At 42.6% G+C, this 7,529-nt stretch overlaps 1 long non-coding RNA gene across 2 annotated transcripts; it reads left to right on the top strand.

Annotated features, from left to right (window-relative positions):
* The first annotated feature begins 5,133 nt into the window (after nucleotides 1-5,133).
* LOC146273475 (uncharacterized) lies at nucleotides 5,134-7,246 on the top strand. Of its 2 annotated transcripts, none has more exons than XR_014766710.1 (6): nucleotides 5,134-5,379; nucleotides 6,063-6,113; nucleotides 6,234-6,296; nucleotides 6,567-6,744; nucleotides 6,838-6,940; nucleotides 7,142-7,246. It is a non-coding gene; the product is annotated as an uncharacterized LOC146273475 (long non-coding RNA). The 2 variants fall into 2 exon arrangements; XR_014766709.1 differs by having other exon boundaries at nucleotides 5,162-5,379; nucleotides 7,133-7,246.
* The last annotated feature ends 283 nt before the right edge of the window (nucleotides 7,247-7,529 follow it).

Raw genomic sequence — 7,529 nt, 5'->3', positions numbered from 1 at the left:
TGATTACTCAAGCGCAGTGTTTGTTTATTTTCTAAAGAAGAAAAAGTGACACAGTACAGGCTACGGAAAAGTTCCTAGCAGATATATCCCCTTATGGGAAGGTGAGGTGCATCAGATCCGACAACGGAACAGAGCTTACATGCAGTGTTGAGGAAAAATAAGATCAGACATGAAACGTCAGCTCCTTATTCCCCACACCAGAACGGAACAGCAGAGAGGGGTTGGCGTACTCTTTTTGAGATGGGTAGGTGCATTATAGTTGAAAGTGCATTACCAAAGCAGCTATGGCCCTACGCTGTACAAACAGCAGCAATGGTACGGAACAGATGTTTTAACAGACGTACAGGGCAGACTCCTTATGAGCTGCTAACAGACAAAAAGCCCAGTGTATCCAAAATGCTTGGGTCTGTATGTTACACGTACAGAGCTTGATTCCAGATGTGATCAGGGGCATTTTGTAGGTCACAACAAGAACAGCCCAGCGTATTTGGCGTATTATCCAGATACAAACAAAGTACAAAAACACAGACTAGTTAAGTTTGTGAGGCAGAAAAACAAACACAGACATGTGAGCCAGATCCAAGTGATAGCTATGATGACACTGTGAGACCCAAGACTTGTGGAACCACGCAGGGGGTGAGTAGGAAAACAGAAAATAGTGATAGTCCAGGTACAGAAGCGAGGTCTAGTAACCATAATCAAACACAGCAGAGTGTGACAAGTGGTGAACCAGAGAGTAGAAGGTATCCAACTAGAGAAAGAAGGAAGCCGAGTCACTTAGATGAGTTCATAACTGAAAACTGTGTAGTGATGCGGTTTATATCACAGTAGACTACTGCTGTAGAGCGGTGTGTGGCATTCCACAGATATTTGGAGAGGCAATGGGGTCAGCTAACTCAAAAGAACAGGCAAAAGCCATGGATGAGGAAATCCAGTCCTTAAACGAGAACAAGACCTTTACCCCTACAGCACTGCCAATAGGCAAGGAGACAGTGGGGGGTAGATGGGTTTACGCCATCAAGACTGATGTAGATGGGAGAGACAAATACAAAGCAAGGTTTGTGGCCAAGGGTTACAGCCAGAGAATGGGAGTAGACTATGGGGAGACGTTTTCACCCACGGCATACATGACGAGTGTAAGGGTGGTGCTACAAAAAGCTGCACAGGAGAATTTACTCCTGCACCAAATGGACGTGAAAACTGCGTACTTGCACGCTCCCATAGATTATGAGATCTACATCAATCCACCAGAAGTTTATGAAGAAAAAGAGGGTATAGTTTATAAGATAGAGAAATCCCTTTACGGTCTTAAACAGTCCGGCCAAAAGTGGAATAGGGTTTTGCACAATTGCCTTACTGAGGGAAACGGCTCAAAAAAGAAAGTTAACGTTCGTCAATGGAGCGATCGCAGACCCTCTGTACAAATGAAATGTACGAGGGTCTGGTTAGGACCAGGTTAGTCAAAAAATACAAATCAAATAGAATCAGGCTCTTGTCCTACCAGTCGTAGCAAGGCTCTTTCTGCTTGATCTCTCAGAGGCAGCCAGCAGACTGTTGGCTACAGTAGCTAGCAACCTGTAGATGACTCTGTAAGGATTTCCAGTTCACACTCCACTCCAAACCTGGTACTCAAAGAACCGATCGGGTGTAGCAGACGAAATACAAGTCAGTTTGCTGGATTTTCCCCAAGGGATGTAGAAGAATGTTAGCCTGGTCCTAACCAGACCCTTATAAATTTCATTTGTACAGAGGGTCTGGGATTGCCCCATTGACAAATGTTAACTTCCTTGAAGGCGGGTCCTCTGTTGAAGTTTAAAACTATTGGATCTGCCCAGAGCCACTCTGATTTGCCATAACCAATCGCAAGCGTTCGCCTTAGCCAACTCCTTCACCACTACTGTAACGGAGCTAGCTGCCGTAGCTGGAAAATCTAACTTTTCCCAAACCCCGTGGGGAGGAGGGCCACAACATCATGGCCACCAACAAAACTTAGCAAGGAATGTTCTTGCTCCGGCTTTAACCTATGGATTTTCGGCAGCGTTGCCACAACCGCAGAATAGTTTCGGTCGCATCTTTCTCCGCCGCCTTTACTGAACTACTCAAACTAATGCACAACATTAACATCATCGTTCTCAGCCACTCCCTCTGTTCGCTGATTGGACCTACAAAAACTTTGTTTCTGAAAACCGACTTCAAAGTCAAGCTCCCAGACCTAGAACAGAAGCAAAATCCAAATTGAGTGGAAGTACGTACGAGGGCAGAGCCAGGCTAGAAGAATGTAGGAGGGGGAAAAAAAGGACGCAGCTGAGGCAGCTCGTTAACAGTTCTCCAACCGTACTGTAGCAGAGCTTCTTCGGCTAGCCAACCGTAAAAACAAACCAATTCAGGAAAACAAAACTTTCGCTTAAAGCAAAATAACAAATATTCTCTCAAAAAATACTCATTCACAAAACATTAACATATATTACTAGTTAACTAAATCAATATCTTCTCTTTCTTTCTTCTCAGTAAAATGCTATTTGTTTTTCTTTCTTTCTAGTCTCTCGCCTCTCTCTAGTTCGGTTAGCCTTCCCTTCCCGCGCGAGACCCCAAACTTTCACGCCTGCACCCCGAAAGATGCACATTCACCGACAGCAAGTTATCCCAACATAAAAACATGAAACAAATACGTACATTGATCCACAGCATCAACCTGGGACCAAACCACACCAACATCACTTTTCTTAATCAACAAATAAATAATAGCTCTTGTATATTACCTTTGTGAATATAATAGTTATTTATTTGTTACTCTTCATACATTTATTTATAAAAAGTTGTTTTACATTTAATTAATTTGTTCCCTGTAACCCTGGGTTACACTTGCTTGCCTCTAGCAAACCTCTTTTGAATTAGCCATGTCCCCATAAATTAATGTCAAACGTATTTACGTTTTGGGGGGCATATTTTCAGTTAACAGACGGTACTGATTGAATCGCAATTCCATCAGAAATACTGCCAGTGGTAACGTTGTTACAGTAGCTTGTTCCAAAGGGGGTTTGCTTGTTTCAAAGGGGGTTCGCTGTTTTAAAGGGTGTTCTCATAGACTTATATATTAATATACACAGCTAGATGGTTCTTCCAAGATGGCGTCCCCATTCATTTCTATGAAAAGTGCTCAGTGGCGCAGTGAGGCAAGCGGGAGCGCAAAATGGACCGCGCCATCTTTCCAGACCGACTCGTCCGGTCTTGCGCAGAAGCTTGTTCCGAGCTCCGAAACTTGTGCAACTAGCTGTACACGTCATACTTTGCAACAACCAGTCGTGAGCTTGTGAGCTGGAGCTAAGGCATTGCAGAAAACTGTCAGAATGTGGTACAAGTCCGATCAAGAAGCTACATGTGAACTTTACGAAAATCTATACTAGTAGTACAGTAGTATTGTACGTGCAGGGCCAATACGTTGTTCTTTTTGCTTCATGTTTTTAGTTTGACTGCTTAAGTATTGTTTTGGATTAAAGAAACTGTCAACTTGAATCTGGCTCCGTCATTGTTCTATTGTAGGGCTGTTTTGGCAGCCCCTTTGTCACTGGTCACCCAGACACTCGTCTGGGACAGTTGTTGATTTGCATGAATGCTAAAATGACAATCACACCTTAATGACACACCTCTGGAGAGGTGGTCTCAACAGTTGAAGAGGAAGGTGGACAGAGGAAGACTCTGAAATTATCATGAAAAGTTGTGTTCTTGAAAACGAGGTTCTAAACCGCTATTAATATCATGTTTGATATACTTTTGTTTCTTATTTTATGTATTACATGCTTGTAATCATTTTAATACTGTAACATGTACATGTACAGGGTTTACAGAGTTTGTGCCTGCAGCAGACCAACATGTGTTTAACAAATTCCCTTGTCTTGCAAGGGCTCCACTTGGTCTACTGCAGCCTTGATTAATGATCCAATTCGAATTTGTATGCGTTAGACAACTTTTCAGTCATCTGACCGGTGTCCCCATTTTAGTCAGGTTTGGGTGCATATAGGAAGAAGTTTTACCAATCACCTCGAGTTCTGTTTACGATACAGCTCCGGTGCGTTAGGCGCCTAGTCTTCATTGTGAATACCTTTGTTGACCATTGCTCTGAAGGTATGTTTTGTATTTGATGATATTTCATTATCATTGCATTGATTATCTTACTATTTAGATAATAAACTATTCATGTGTGGATTTTGAAGTTACTTGTTCTCCTTGAAACGTATCTATCAAGCTACGGCGGTGAAAACTTAGATCTAGTCTGGTTTTGGAGGATTTAACCTAAGGCCTCTGAGTCAATTACAGTGGATCTCCACACCCCGAAGGAATTTACCAGAACCTCTGAGTGATCGATTACATATCCTACTAGGTCTTTAGGGTCGATGCTCTGATCAAGCAGACAATTTTTACCTACGTAAAAGAGTTTCATCCCAGCTAACACATGACGTTGCGGCAACGTTGCCAGTAGGTGCTTAGTTGGTAACCCGCAACGTTACCTTCTGGCAACGTCGTGGTAACGTTGTGGCAACGTTATAAAGGGAATGTTGCCAGTTGGTCCCATGGACAACGTTGCTACGACGTCGTACCTTGGTCGGCTGGTTACGTTATTTTTAGACCTGTGGGCAACGTTGCCGCGACGTCGTCCCTTGGTCGGCTGGTAACGTCATTTTTAGGTCCGTGGGCAACGTTGCCGCAACGTCGTCCCTTGGTCGGCTGGTAACGTCATTTTTAGGTCCGTGGGCAACGTTGCCGCGACGTCGTACCTTGGTCGGCTGATAACGTCATTTTTAGGTCCGTGGGCAACGTTGCCGCGACGTTGTACCTTGGTCGGCTGGTTACGTTATTTTTTGGTCCCATGGACAACGTTGCGGCAACGTTGTACCTTGGTCGGCTGGTAACGTCATTTTTAGGTCCGTGGGCAACGTTGCCGCGACATTGTACCTTGGTCGGTTGGAAACATTCATTTTGGTACCATGGGTTAAGTTGCCGTTAAGTCGCTCTTTGGTCGCAGGATAACGGATCTCAAGTGCAGTGGTTTATCATGGAGAGATCACACTGGATTGCTCTCAGTTGTGACACTTTTGTAATTTAGCCATAGTCTACATGAATTTCAATCACACAATATTAAATGTTTGTAATACAAAATTGTTAAATGTGACCAAAAGGCAAGCGATTCTCAAGTTGTATTTCCAAAGACATGAGTCATCACAGAATATTACAATTCTTCCTTAGCAAACCTAGGTTTGCTCAGTCTGCCCCTGAGCAACGACTTTGCGCATGCCCATTTCAACGCATCTCTGAAACTGGGATTTCAGAGAAGAGTTTGCAACTGAACGCATGGATTTCAACTGGAAATTAGCTACTTCAAAGGTGAGTTTCTTTACAGAAATAGATTTAAATATATAAACATATTTTCTGAAATCGGATGGAGGATGCTATTACGTATAGGTTTGAAATTTAGGCTAGTAAGCCTGGTTATCTGTTTCAGATTAACATTGTTTACGTTAGGATTTCGCTAGCTACTAGCTAGTAGTAAAGCTAGTATAATGTACTGTAGAGTTATGCTAAACCCTCCAGAAAGTTAAATCACGTTTTGATCAGTCGGCACAGCAATGGCGTCTATAAAAGTATCATGTCACTAATTCTTCCAATTTGTACATGCCATCTGTTTTTGGATAAGTTTATTTGTTTTAACCTTAAGATGCGTGAGTTTTTCCAGAGCTTCCACGAGTGAGTTTTTTCCAAAACGGTAGCTAGGTAGCTTTTATTAGCTTCCGTATAGCAACCTAGCATAATACTTGTAGCAATGCTGCTATCTGCTTGTGTTACTTGTTAGCCTACTAATTGTAAATTTTGAAGCCATACCATAGCGTTTGTCACATTGTCTTTCGGAAAATAGTCGGTTGTAATGTTCAGAATCACACATGTGCGACGCTACGCTGTGTGGGGCCCTACTTTCGAACGATCACACGTGCCATGCTGATCATTTTATATTTATATCTAAATGGTAAAACTATGTACTTAAACTACATTCCACTTTCATTTCTGTACAGAGTATCCTACCACCGTCACACGGCCTAGCACTGTGTCCCTGGGAAATTATGGTAAAGTAATGAATGACCGTTTTTAACAGTGACAATAAATTGTATGAACCATGTCAACCCTAAAGGCTATGTTTTGAAGCAAAAGCATGACTTAAAACTTTTGCATCACCTGACTCCTAGGTGTCAACTCTGGTCTGGTAGAGGAGAACCCATATGGGGTCCAGGAAAACAGCTGGCAGCCAGGCAAGTGCAAATATAAGACACTCAAAGCTTCTCAATAGAATTGCCAACTCATTGTAAGGCATACTTAAGTTGTTCTGATTGTGGCAGGGGGATACATATTTGTCAAAACAACAAATGTTGTCTTACAAATACTTTGTATACAGCCATTCAAGGTAACATGTGTTATTTACATCAATGTTACAGCTAATCTAGAAGAACCACAGTGTATGCCAATCATGTTAACTCTTGTAAAACTTGTTTTACTTGTCTTTACTGACAGACACATTATAGGTTATGTTCCAGAAGATGGAGACATTGGAGGAGAACCAGCGAGAGGCTCTCCTATTCAGGCGACGACAGGGCAAACATGCTGAAGAGGTGCCAGTGATGGACCTACAGGTGGCCCAAACACAGGCTGAACTCCAAGACCTTGAGGAGCGCCTTAAGGTGCTGGAGTTACGAAAGAGTGGTAGGTGTTTTGAGATATTGTGAACTATGGCTTACACGCAGTGTTCAACGTTCAAATTGGTGCTAACAATAAGTTAATGACTTCTAATTGCAGATGCTGTGATGAAGTGGAAGACGGGACGAGGAGAGAAGGCTGTGGAGCTCCTCACAGCGTAGACACTCAAACACGCCCCGGCAGCCCATTCAAAACAAGCCAGGTGAATGAATGATGATGGCAGCTTCCCAATCCAACCTTTCACATGGCTATGTGACCAAAAACTAGAATTCCATAATATTTTTTTTATTATGTATATTATTCTAGATGTGATTTTTTTTATGACTTGTATAGCCCCTTTCATACGTGCAATTATGTTGATAGGACACTAACTTATTTTGTGCTTCATTGTCAGGGCCAACAGACAGGACCTGTAGCGGGGACTGGCAGAAGATGTTCATTCACTGTTTCATTCACTGTATTCACTGGCACTTTGTTTGAAATAAAATGACTGAATGTTACATGGAAATGCTGCCTTGTTTATGATTAGCTTGAGTTAGGCAACACACCACACAAACATAGTCCTCCTGAAGTTGGCTATGTAGCCTATTATACAAGAACAAGTAGCATTTGGGGCAAATGAGGTCTACATATGAACCGCCCCAATATACGCAAAAGAACTGAGAAATATAGGTTAGTAATTAACGTCGCAGTTACGGACTGGCAACGTCGGAAAATTACGTTGCTAGGAGGTTGCGGTTACGGACTGGCAACGTCGGAAAATAACGTTGCCACGACGTTGCGGTTACGGA

Source organism: Hypomesus nipponensis, chromosome 9 (assembly GCF_054491055.1).
Source record: "Hypomesus nipponensis isolate SF chromosome 9, ASM5449105v1, whole genome shotgun sequence".
Lineage (NCBI taxonomy): Eukaryota > Metazoa > Chordata > Actinopteri > Osmeriformes > Osmeridae > Hypomesus > Hypomesus nipponensis.
Note: the sequence above shows the minus strand (reverse complement) of the source record. Positions and strands in the feature narration are given on the sequence as shown.